The following is a 5,658-nucleotide window of genomic DNA, read 5'->3' on the forward strand; positions in this document are numbered from 1 at the left end:
AAAAAAAAAAAAAAAAAAAAAAAAAAAAATGAAGTGATTATTTCAGTTAAAGGCTTTATTTCTGAAAAAAATTTGTAACCCTAAGCAGAATTGTACTGGGATTAAGTATACTTCATTAGATTTTCCTGTAAACAGTACCTCTCCTTTAGTGAGCATGTACTATGTGTAAGGCATCGCTTTTTTATGTTCATTGTAATCCTCATAAAAGCTCTGCAAGATAGTTGATAATATACTGATTTCACATGAACAGTGGAGGAACTCGACATGAAGCGGAGTTTTACATCTGATTTGTGTTATAATTGTTATTGTAAAACTTTCGCTTTGGTGAGTGTGATGGCTGGGTGACACTAGATGGCAGAGCATTTTTATTCTTTGAGTTTAGGTTTTTTTTGGTTCTTTCAGCAAATGGTTTTTAATGTCTTCCTGTACTCAATCTAACCAATAATAAATAACGAATTTTACAGAGATTTTCTCATCTTCCATTGCTCCTTGTCTGTGTTTAACCCTTAAGTAGTCGAAAGTTGTGTGATCAGGAGGGAAAAAGTATCAGAACAATCTGTGAATTGATGATAGTAATTATTAAAATAATGAATAACAAGGCAATTAATGTACTTAATAAGTTAATAAGACTACAAGCTTTCTAGAATGTTTCTTCTAAATTGTAGGATATCTTAGATCCACCCTTCAAACCACTTATACAAGGATGAAATAGGGAATTTGAAATATAAGCTTTTCTTCCTAAAGCTTCTCAATATATCATATATACTCTGCAGGCTAAAAATAAGCTTTTATTTGTTTTTTGGCAATTCTGGTTATAATATTTATAGACTTACCAGTTTGTTTTAATATTTCATGGAAATAAATTGTTTTTCTTGATCACTTGAGGACTGAATTGATGTTTTAAACTTGTAACTAAATCATTCTTTCCTTTTTATCTTTTATAAGTTAACTATGGATTTTTGTTGTTAAAATTTATTTCAAAAAACAGAAACCAGTGCATTCTCCATATATGTAATTTAATTGGGGATATTTTTTCATTTTGGAGCATTCGGTTTTAAGTAATGGGAAACTGAACTTTTGTACTTTGACCATGCAGCACGCAGAAATGATTTCATTGGAAAATAATCTAATGACAAGGTATTCTTTGATGGTCTTCATTTCTTCCATCCAATATGTCTCTCATTTCAAACTCAGGATAGACCATGAATCAGTTGGCTACCCTCCATCTTCACTAACATCATCCTAGTTCCAGCCACCATCCTGTCCTGCCTGGGCTGTAATACGCCCACCCCCTTCCCATGCCCCAACCCCACTTACTTGCTGCTATCTGCCCTAGCTTCCCTCCAAACCATTCCCCAAAACAGGCTTAGTGATTGTTGAAAATGTAAATCAGATCATGTATTTCCATCATTCAAATACATTTAATGGCTTCCCATTACAGAGTATAACTCTCTTCCTTATTAAGACCTTAAAGACCTTCTCGTGCCTTCCCCATTTCATCTCACATCCTTCCTTCCTATTCTGCATGCCTGGCCACACTCGTTTCCTGTCTGTTCCTGCAACATGCCATGTTCTTTTCTGCCTCCTCTGGACCTTTGTAATTGCTGTTCACTCTGCAAGGAGCGCACTTCCCCCAGCCTGACTGCTTCTCATCTCTCGGGGAATCAATTCAGTGCTACCTGGTTGGAGAGACCTCTTTGGCAGCCCACTAAAGAGTGCACCCACTGTCAGCTCTTCTCTTTCATAGTGTGCTGCTTATTTCTATCATAGCACTCATCTCATGAAAATGATCCCTCCTTCTTTGATTTGTTTCTCTCCCCCTCTGGAGTGAAAGCTCATTGAAGCATCAGCATTTTCTGGTTTATTCAGGATTATCAAATCCCTGGTGCCTAAAACAGTGTCCACACATAGTAGTCATGTGATAAATATTTGTTGAATAAATAGGCATTTCTCTAATCACATTACTACCAGTGTAAAAGCACAGCTGACTTAATATAATTTTTATTGAAGTATAGTTTCTGTACAACATTGTATGTTACAGGTGTACCATGTAGTGATTCACAATTTTTAAAGGTTATATTCCATTTATAGTTATTAGTTAATGTTCTGAACAAAACACATTTTTTCAGAAAAAGCCTACTTAAAAATGAAGAAGAAAAAGTCGAACTACCAAGAAACATAGAGTTCTGGTGGGTTTTTTTGTTTTTCTTTTCTGTCAAGATTCTGCAGTGGTGGTACTCCTGTTGAGCACCAGCTTTATGGAAAAATTGAATTATTTGGAAAGATTTAGAGATTAAAGCGTGGTTGTCACCTTTGCCTCTGAAAGCATCTGGACTGCATAACTCCATCAGGGCTTGTCAGGATGGCCATAGACTAGACTGATTAAAAACAAACAAAAAAAATCGGGGAATAAAACGCATGCAAGTCCTTCAGAGAGTTACAGAGGCTTCAGATTGTCAGTTCAGGTTTTCAGGATTTGAAGTTCTTCTAGCCTCTGGTTATGAAGACTGATCTGTATTTTTCTTTTTGTTCCCAATTTAGTGTTCATGAAAGAAAAGATTGATAGCTCTTGTTAAACCGAAGTGTAGAGCTGAATAATAGTATCCTGATTTTGTTTTCTGTTTTCTCCCCTCAACTGTATTATTTTCCCTTGGTATCTTACCTTGATTTGTTGACACAGTGTTTGATTTTTAAAAAGAAAGTGGTTGATACGGTTTACTAGAAATTCTCTATTATCTGTTTATATTTTATTTTATAGATTAGCATTGAGGAATTTTGAAGGTCTTTTGTTCTATAAATACCTAACTCATATAGTTTAACAATGTTTCTCCAAGGCTGTAATACATTTATTTTAAATCAGGATTCCTAGTGTGTATTCCTATCTTCTGTGAACACTGAATGCCATCAGTTGAGGAAATTCTTCATCAGGAAACAACTTCATGGTTTCAAAAAATAATAGTTTCGCCTTAACTATCATACATTTATTGTGCACATATCTATTTGAAGGTATGACCTCTGCTGTACCCCGATACATTTAAAAAATGGACATACATGCTTCAAGCATGTAACAGGCACAGAGAGGCAGTTTGTGAAGTAGATAGAAGGGTAGCTTCCCTAGTTGACTGCCTGGGTTTTACCCCCAGCTCTGATGCTAAGTGCTTGTGTGATGTTGGGAAGGTCAGTCAACCAGCTTGTGCCTGTGGGCAGGGTATAAGGAAAGGGGTATGGAGTAATACAGTGACCTAACTGGGTTGTTCTGAGGATTCAGTGAGTTAATGTACATAAGATGTGTAGAACAGTGCATGCCACATGCATATGATGATAAGGGGATGAGGAGGAGGAGGAAGAGTAGCAGAGAGGCTATCCATGTGCACAGCTGCTTCTGGTTTCCAGTGAGCCTTTGAGTTTAGGTATATCCTACAGGTGGTAGCTGACAATCAAGCTGCCCAGCTCTGTTATAGTATCTACATCACTTCATAGTAGTACTTCAGTAGGTCACCTCTGGAGTTCTTTAGTTGTGTGTGAGTAAATTCCAGGAGTGTTTTTCTTCCCTGATCTAAACGTCAAACAAAGAACAACCCCTCCAGCCAGTCCAACCACCACACACACAACCTTTTGTCTAGTAAATACCTTGTGTCCTCAGAGTTGCCAATTCTGTGCACCATCTGGTGGACATCTTCTGGTAACTGATTAAAAAGTAAGACTTCTGTAGCAGAGAGGGTGTCCTGTCTGAATTAGCCCAAGCAGACCAATGCCATCCAACGTAATTTTGTTAAAGCGTTTTGTTGCTTCCCAGATGAATAGAAATGTCAGGATTTACTATCACAGCTTTGTTATTATAAATCCTCAAAGGTAATATCTGTGCCTACTTTGTTTGACCTCTGGCCTGTTTTCACTTATAAAAATGAAGCTCATCAAAGGTTATGGTGATGATGCTACAGGATTAAATCTCCTCAAGCCCATATTTCTAACTTAACAGTGAGCCTGTACTCACCTTTTTAAAGAGATCTGTCATTTGTTTCCCATTAGAATTAACATAATTAGATTCTGCATTTACATTTATTTTATGCATCATGCATTTGGCACTTTTTGTTTAAGACCTTCCAATGGCTCCCACTTGTCTACAGGTACAAACTCCTGAACACCTGTCATGTAAGACTCCCGGGGCCTGGCCTCTGCCCTGAGCCTTCAGTCTCGTTTCCTAAGTCCTAACTTCACATGTAATCTCTTTCTTTGGCCAGGTAGGTTTTTGGCAGTTTCCCCTTTCTATGACTTTCCTCCCACAGTTCTTTCTCAGAATTATGGAATGATTGTAGCTCAGAAAGCATTTTTTGCTGCTTTAGAAACATCCTTTTCAGTCACAAACGACTATTCCAAAAGCTGTATTTTTGTTTGAAGTTTTTTTCTTAGCACTCCAGTTTGAGGGTAGCTTCCCTCCAAGAATGGGTCTAACCTTTGAAGGGTCCACCTCAGGATGATGATGAGAGAGACAGAACTCTCACTAAAGTATAGACAGTTACCTTCTTATTCTGAAGACCAACTGGTATTTTCTGCCCTTGTTTTATTGGATCTCTTTCTATATTTAATGTTGGTAATCATTCCTTTCAGAAATGCTCACCCCTTTCCTGTTTTATACACTGTCTCTTCTCATTTGCTTCATTGCTTTCGTGGACCCTTCTATATCCATTGTTCCCTAAGTTCCCTAAGATTTTATCCTTGGTTACTGTGTATTTTCCACCACTAGCTGTGTGCTAAAGACTTTCTGGTCATTGAGGCCTTTCCTTGCCCTGAAGATGCAAATTCAAAGGGTGATCTGCCTAATAGGTGTTCCTACTTGGATTTCCAGGGGATAGCTCTCATTTAGTATATATCAAAGGAAACTCAGATTACATGCACTAAAACTGTTTCTATTTTATTTTCTTGTAGAAAAAGGTAAACATTTCTGCCCGCCTTGTAATCAAAGCTAAAAATGATACAACCATTAATAAATTCTCCCTTACTCCCTTTATCCCATCAGTACATGTTGTATCCCTTTAAAACACACAGGTGCATGTATGCATTTCTCCCTCCCTTTCCTCCCTCTGTCTCCTGTCTCTCTCTATTGTCCCCCATCCTTTCCCATCATTCCGTCTCCCCCCTCGCCCACCCATTATCCTTACTACCACTGTCCTGCTTTGGATGATCTTCATCTTTCACTTAGACTTCTTTTGACAGTGTCCTAACTGGTTTCTTGCCTCCAGCCTCACCTTCTCACATCCATTTTCCACAGAAAGGAAGTGTGTAAAATTTAAATCTGGAATTTTCTTCTGCTGAAACCATTTCAGTGGCTCACCATCAACTGTAAAATCAAAGCTCAGCAAACTTTTCTAAAAAGGGCCAGATAGTAAATATTTCAAGCTTTGCAGGCTAGATGGTCTCTGCCACAAGTCATCTCTGCCCTTGTAGCAGGAAAGCAGCCCCAGAAAATCCATAAATGAATAGGTGTGGCTCTTTTTCAATAAAACTTTATTTACAAAAACAGGTGTTGATCTGGATTTTGCCTGCAGGCCATAGTGTGCTGAATTCTTTTTTTTTTTAACATCTTTATTGGAGTATAATTGCTTTACAATGGTGTGTTAGTTTCTGCTTTACAACAAAGTGAATCAGTTATACATATAC

At 37.7% G+C, this 5,658-nt stretch overlaps 1 protein-coding gene across 1 annotated transcript in view; it reads left to right on the plus strand.

Annotated features, from left to right (window-relative positions):
- ARAP2 (ArfGAP with RhoGAP domain, ankyrin repeat and PH domain 2) overlaps positions 1-5,658 on the plus strand; it is a 184,216-nt gene that overhangs the window by 73,323 nt on the left and 105,235 nt on the right. The gene's annotated exons all lie outside the window — the stretch shown is intronic.

This window comes from Physeter macrocephalus, chromosome 7 (genome assembly GCF_002837175.3).
Source record: "Physeter macrocephalus isolate SW-GA chromosome 7, ASM283717v5, whole genome shotgun sequence".
Lineage (NCBI taxonomy): Eukaryota > Metazoa > Chordata > Mammalia > Artiodactyla > Physeteridae > Physeter > Physeter macrocephalus.